Raw genomic sequence first — 7762 nt, forward strand, 5'->3', positions numbered from 1 at the left:
TTTTAAAAAGCTATACACTCTGGAAAACCAAGTCACTATGTTTGAAGTTGGTTACACCATACTGATGGACTCTTCAATCATTTTGGCTCTGTTCTCCATGAATCTTGATTTTTCATTTGAATGGTTAAATGTACCCTATAATGTTGAATTAAATGCTAAAAATTTAAACAAGATTTTGCAATTTTTAAAAAAATTGCTAATATTTTGCAATTTTTTTAAAAATTGCTAATATTACACTTAAGGCCAAACTAAAAATTTTAAGTTTTTTAGAACTAATGGAGTTAGTTTTTAAATATCTCTCAGTAGAATGTTTGCCTTTCAAAATCTGAACTTTTCCGAAAACCCCCAAATTTTGCCTAAAATATTATATGTAGTTCTAGCAACGTAATGCTTCACAGGAGTGCCGTGAAATTTATCAACACTTATGAATTAAGGGAACTAGCCCTGAAAATGTGTTTAAGACTTTATTGTATTTTCATTGTTCCTACATTTTTTAACTTTTTTCTCAAGTTCTCAGGATGTAATCTGTTGTGTTTCTCAAAACAGAAGCTGGAATTTTTTCATGTGTTTTGTCTCTTCTTGCATTGTACTCAAGCTCACCACATAAATAAGAACCACAGATACCACAGTGGCATGTTTTTTCATGTTTGCTTGTTTCAGACAGTGATGTTATCCATGGTGAGATGTTTTCTGGGCACTCCTGCCAGTGACAAGTGCAATTCAAGTAGCTCCTCTCCTCCTCCCTGTCTCACTTGTGCCAGAATGGTGTATCTAGCTGGGAAAATGATCAGCCAAATATCAGAAACTTCTCAAGGTCATCTGAAATCATGTTTTCTTCCCTTATACGAGACTATGCAAATATTGTGTTGGGACAGCTGAGGGGGCACTGGAGAAGGAACGGTGGCTCCAAAAGGCAGCTCTGTGGTGAACAGGGAATGTGGACTGACAAATGTTACCTTAAACAAATGCCTGTGGAAATCTAGACTTAAACTAGAGGAAATGGGGTTTAGAGATGGTGTCTTTCTAGGAATAAAGTTTACCAATTCTTTTAAATAATGGATTGCTTTAATGTTGCTCAATGTAAATATATATATTTGTGTATATATATATATATATATACATATATATATATATAGTTAGAGAACAGAGCTGTACATACCCTCAAGCAATTTCATATGGAGAAGGGAAGAAAAAACAGAACAAGAAGTCATTGGCAATATGAACCTTTACAGATTAAATTTGATCTTATGAGCTCTACTGGGAAACACACAAATACTACAGAGTAAACTTGCTTGAGGAAATGTCGCAACATTTAATAAACTTTACAAAACTGTGAATGGTCTTATTAGAAGAATGCAAACCAGCACTTTCAAGGAAGAAAATAGCACACTACTTCTTTATTCCCATTATAAACCCAGCAAAAATTTAGAGTCCAACTGTCCACAGTCTCCTTTTGTCTTAGTAAATATTAATGGCTCAGGTCACCTCATAGAGTTATGGTCCCCAGAGATTTTTTTAAGTGTACATGTTAAAGAACCTTTTACTCAAGGTAGAGTTGTTCAAGGAAAGTTGTTTCCACGGTCCAGTATTCAAGATGTCTGTCACTTGATATTCAAATACTGCAATTTACCCTCTGTCGTGGTTTAGGAATGGTATTCCCCAATTTAGTATTCCCAGTGAAACACTAAACTGTGAGCCACTTGCTCATTCCCCCTCCCCCTTGTCCTGCAGCAGAATGGAGAGGACAACTGGAGTCACAAAGGGTAAAGATCAAGAGTTGAGATAAAAACAAATTACTGGAAAACTGCAATGGAATAAGAAAATGAACAGTAACAGATACACTATCTATAACAGAGGGAACCGGTGCTATACGGCCACTCCCTCCACCACACCTACTTGATTGAAAGGGATCCCTTCCCATATCCCTGGAAAATGATGTGAGAAGGCATAGAATATCCTCACCAGCCCTAACAATGCCGCTTTCTGGCTGCTGCAAAAGTTAACTCCGTCCTGGCCAGAACCAGGACACTTTCTTTCAGTAAAATATTTCTAATGGGCAATACTGAAGTGCAGAAAGAAGATACTTACTCTTCGTCTAAATGTACATCAACAGAGAGTTGGAATACAAGTCTTCTCAATTTATCAATTTCTAAAAGAAAAAAAAGGAAAAAAGTGTTCTCCTCTATTATTGAGACCGAAAATATCTGTGATGTGTCAATGAATCTTATGAAGTCAGAAAACAACAGAAAATACTTGGTATGTGCGCATGAGTGTTATACCACAGCTCTTATGTTGGGCTGGTATAGAGTACCTTAGTAAGACGTTTCCAGCATCCTAACCTTATACCAAAACTAGAATAGTAAAAACGTATATTCGGCAGAGATAGTCTGAAGGAGACATTTTCTCTGCAAGTGGAAATGTCTTGCACTTACTTCAGTTCAACTTAATAGTGTATATCACTGGCTGGGATTTTATTTTATTTCACTAATCTAAAGACTGTGCTGCATTCAGAGAAGAGAAAGAAGATGGCTTCTTAAAATTGGATACTGGTGATAAAGTGTGGAAAATTCTCTTCCTGAAAACAATATCGTATATCTAATGGTAAATCACCAGCAAATTCCATTACATTTGTGGGCTTGGCATGTGGTACTTATTAAATGGAGGAACAAAGCCACTTTATACATCATAATGTTCACATTACAACTTCACTACTTATAATGGTGTTGCAAGTGTGTATGCAATTTTTCTGAACTTATGAAATATATTTCTGACATCTCAGGTATTGTTGTATGCATGTGTGATATTGCCCCAGTGCAGTAGGGGAGACTTAACTGATGTCTGCAAGATTTGATTTATTACAAGTAAATATGATTGCCTTCATAATCTGATTTTATTATGTTTGGGGCTCTCGCAGGTAAACTTTTAGTAGAAGGAAGAATACCAGTTTTATTAAACCAGTCTATTTCTGCAAACCAAATTGCTTCTCGACAAAAAGGAAGAGAAGAGAAAAAAGAAGTAAGATCAAAAAGGAGAAGGATAAAGGATAAATTCTTTATGCCAAACTTCATTCCCTGACATGAATATTCTGGAATGCTGAAAGTTACTTTCTGTCTCTGTTGGACAAGAAGACAGAGAACCAATCTGTTTATGTCACTGAAACTCTGCAGGATCAAGAAAAATGATACCATTAGAACTTCCATGGTTGCAATATTACTTTGATATTGCCTCAGAAGTTCTTGCTATAAAATACAGCATCGGATCTTAGAGTATTTGTTCAGCAGAAGATAATATTCCATACATACTTCTATGCAGCATGCTTTTTTTGTTTGTTTGGGGTTTTTAGTATGTAAGAGGTGGTAAAATTGCCAAAATTACAAAAACCAATTCCTTCCTGAGTGGGAAGAATGAGATTACATATGTTGACCTCTTTATGAAAAAAAATAAAAAAGAAGTATTCTGTGTCTTCTCATGCTGGTGAGCCAATTTTTATCCAAGTTATGTACTGTCTTATTCCCCTGTGCAAGCTTAAATGTTCTTCTCCGTATTGTTAAAAAATTATCTGTGGAGAAAACATGTTTTGTTCTCTTTTATGTTGATGTAAAGAAATACCTACCAACCCACTGAAGTCAATAGAGTTGTGAGCAGAAGAAAAACACGATAACTAACAAAAGAAGTTGTCTAGCCAGTGTTTCAGAGAGCTGCAGAGCATCCATTCAGTAAAAACAGGCAGCAATTTAAAAGTTATTTCGTCAGCGTAATTATCTGTTTTGAAAGTGATGATATGTTAGTTACAATGAGATACCCTTTCCTGGTAAGATCTTAAAAGCCTGGTATGAATCCTGCTATACAAGGCTGTCCAGTTCTGTGACTTTTAAGGCAGCGTATGCACTTTCTGGTTACAAACACTTAGATCTCCAAATTTAACATGATTCTTTAACTTGGAAAAAAAAAAAAATGAAGGCATTGTTGAAAAATATTTTTCAGAGAGTTGGCTATTTTATTTTTCTGATCATGTTTAAACAAAAAAAAGAAAAAGTAGCTTGGTAAAAACTGATGTTTGACTTCTTTGAACTGAACTGGATCTTCTGTCCCACCTGTTAATTTACCATTAGGTTCCTTTTCAAATGTAAAAATTGGCAAAAAACTTGTTTGAGATACCACTCACATTCTCTAAAATCTACTTAACCAGGCTAATGACACTTTTGGAATACATACTAGTTTCCAAAGGAAAGTAAGAACTTTGTTTAAAGGAAGAAAATCTAGGATGTCAGAATAAGATGAGATAGGTATGTAGGTTTAGAAATGGAAAAGGGGCTTGTTGCTGATGTGAGTAGTAGGACAGTCAATTCGAAAGGGCAGCAGTAGAAAAGCACAGAACAGAGATTTACAATGATGCAATTTAATTTTTCCATATCTACAACTATTTTCCTATATGCAACTTATTGTATCCTGCTATTCAATGACATCACAGAGATGATTTTTTAAATTTCCTTTGATTGTACTGTATTCGTGACCATTTGTATCCAGCAACAACACAGAGACCTATTTCCAAATGTTGTAGGTGTCTCAGTCTTGGCTTAATTGTTTCTATTACCGTTTGCTGTCCTTTAAGTGGGAAAGATGGTAAGTATGCTAAATGAGGGACAAAGGCCTATCTGTATTTCATTGTAGGTTGATTGCATGTGTTGTTTTTCATACACCGCAGCAACTCCAGAATCACTTTCAGAGAATGAAAAGATTTAAAACCCCAGATGTGTAAATCTAAGGAGCATAAATCCCATCATATCCAGGGGACAGTTGAACTCATTGCAGTAGTTCTCAGAAATGGACTAGGAAAACCATTGCATTATTAATGTGTGCGTATGTGTGTGTTTACTTGTATGAAATACATATTTAGACCCTGCCAGTGGGAAATAAAACCCAGCAATATGTCTTTATATTTCGTCAATGATATTAATTTCTTCAGCAAAGGGTAACAAAAAGTTTAGTTACTCTGTAGACCTAAGTCTCTGATATGGTATAAATATGTGATGGTGGACAGTGTAATGGAATTTTATTTTCATCCAGTAGGGACGACTGTACAGAATCCATTAGTGGCTTTGTTTTGCTCTGCCACCTGTGAGTTATGCAGTCATTCCTAACTCATGAAAATGAAGTATGCTGTCCTTCCTGCCATCAGAAACCCTATATTTATGAATACATACAAAGCGGAATATATTAATGTGTGTAGCACTGCCTCATCTGTGGGCCTTCAGGTATACATGAATTGCACAGTACATTCATGAATAGGTCTTAATACATGGCTATATACCCACAATTATAAAGGCTTGAGGGCACAAATTCTAGTAAATAAATGAAGGAATAACTTTAACTGAAGATATGCCAGAAGATGTGTTTTTACGGGGAACTCAGCCAGCAGGTACTTGCCAATACATGAACAAAGACAACATTTTCTGTTCTAAACACTCAAATTGAAAAATTTGGAATGTCACATAATGCAAATGACACACAGAGTCATAACAACACATTATTATCATTTATATTACTGCATTGCATGACACAATCACTGATAAATTGAAAATAAAATGACAATAGCATCATGAATCATTCTTTTTTTCCCATCTCTAATTTTTTTTGGTTAATAGAATCCTGGCTAACATTTGAAAGAATTCATAATTTCTTCATTTGGTAATTTCTTGTGAGTTAAAACACTGTGTGACAGAAGACTTTCTAATACCAAAACCAAGCTCCTTGAGTAGAAATAAAGTTGTTCTCTGCAAGGTTCCTGCTCCCTGTCAATCCAGTATGTTTCATGTGCACTAAATTCACTTTAAAGAAAAGAGTCTATAGGAATTACAACTGAGTTCTTGAGCTGAGTTGCTCTGCTTGTTTTTATTTTCTCTATGAAACATTAAGCCCATTCTAGACACATGAATATAACAGATATTTGATGCGATAGCCTTCCAAATGCTGTGGTATAGTTTTCTGTAGATGTGTCAGTGTCTCACATATACTTTAGTAAGCTCTGGTTTTTTGGTCAAAATTTTAGTCTAAAGCTTTTCATAGGCTACCATAAACTACAAAATTATCCATCAGCTAAGGAAGACTATAGTATCAAAAATTAAGGAAGTGAATATTCTTAGCAAACTCTTTACCACTTGCTCTTCAAAGAAGGAGAGGTATCCTAGCCTTTAATGGCATTTTAGACCAGTGGTATAAAGCTGGATCATCCTGTGATATCTTGTGTTTGGGAAGCTTGTGATAGGCTATGTAGGTGGCAAGTGTCCCCAAAGATACAGTAAAGCGCTACCTACAGCATTCTGACTAGCATTCATTGATGTCTTGTAGAATCTGATGGAAAATGGGAATGTTGTGTTGACTGCTCTGTTTAAAATGACAGCAGGAGTGCAAGCACTAGGACTCCAGATTCCAGGAAAATGGCAAGCAAAGGATGACTTTTTCAATCAAGGAAAAATTACCGTACCTTTGCTTAGAAGATATTTCTCTAAGCACTATAAACAACTCTTTGGCCTCAGATTTCTGAAAGTCAAGAAGAGGAAGGGGCTCAAATAAGAGTTCAATCTATATCTTCTTGCCCTGGATGTTCCTGTCTTCTGCTCAATAATTTCCCTCTCTTCACTGGTTTGATTGAAATCTTTTTGAATTACATGTTTTTGTGCTCTTATAATAACTGTCTCAAACCACCATGGTTTCTGTCTACATCTAGACTTTCAAACCAAAATTCAGCAAAGTCAAGAAAATTATAGGAAAATTTCCCAAATATCTGTGAGAAGATAATGTTTTAGATATCATATATTTAATTTTTTTTTTTTTAAGGCAAAGGGCTACTAACACTGAAGATCGCTGTTCTTCCCCCATCCTCAACACAGACTCAAAAAACTAAAAGCAAATTTTACAGAAAAGGTATATCACAAAATAGCTCGTCTTACATTGCTATAGATAACTCACGTCTCCTGCAGATAACCTTATTTATTCTCTGAAAGTGTAATATACGGAAAGCTTTAAAAGTGGTAGAGAGAAATTATAGCTTATTGAATAGTAAAAGTACACATTTTTCTTTATATTGCAAGATCATGTACCTTTAATAGAAACAAGCCACAAATTCCACAGGGTTTTGCATGTTCTGGTAGCTGTCTTTGGTAATGATTGATTATATGGAATGATCATCAATTGCTGCAAGATGTCATTTGATAATTTTCAGCATTTCTACGTTAACTTAAATGAAATTGAGGAGCATAGCAAGAACATATGGTCATGGACCATATGTATTTCCTGTCTCCATCTGAAAGCCCTAGACCATTACTGGGATATGTACCTGGTGTATGTAGATATACATGTCTTGCTGACAGTGTTCAGAGGTGCTATTAAGCCCTCGGTTTCTTAGTCTTGGTCTATCTACTGAAGCTTAAGAGCAGAGAACATAAAAAGTATCAGCCAAAGCATATGAGCTACTGCCGATTGTTGCTTTTTGCGATACCACATCAGTAAAAGTATTATTTTTTTATTGGGTTGGAACCAACTCTGTGCCTGTGGTGAACAGCAGAACTCAGTACTCACATGGCAGCCTCATGGAGCAGCTGTCAATCAAAAGGGCTGCCTGGGAGCCCACCCACATCACACTGCCTGGAACCTCTAACTTAGCCTCTGACTGGCTACACCAGCTCTCACTCCCCCGGGGAGGCTCTGAGTGCTCAGTGGGATGTCCCACCTAGGAGGGGCAGCCACGGTGGCCAAAGTACAT

At 36.0% G+C, this 7762-nt stretch overlaps 1 long non-coding RNA gene across 1 annotated transcript; it reads right to left on the reverse strand.

Moving 5' to 3' along the window:
• Positions 1–464: 464 nt before the first annotated feature.
• LOC113943443 lies at positions 465–7426 on the reverse strand. Its single transcript, XR_003526326.1, has 3 exons — positions 7337–7426; positions 2089–2149; positions 465–775 (listed from the first exon to the last, which is right to left on the reverse strand). It is a non-coding gene; the product is annotated as an uncharacterized LOC113943443 (long non-coding RNA).
• Between the last annotated feature and the right edge of the window lie 336 nt (positions 7427–7762).

This window comes from Corapipo altera, unplaced genomic scaffold, assembly GCF_003945725.1.
Source record: "Corapipo altera isolate COAL_440 unplaced genomic scaffold, ASM394572v1 61411, whole genome shotgun sequence".
NCBI classification, from domain to species: Eukaryota; Metazoa; Chordata; class Aves; order Passeriformes; family Pipridae; genus Corapipo; species Corapipo altera.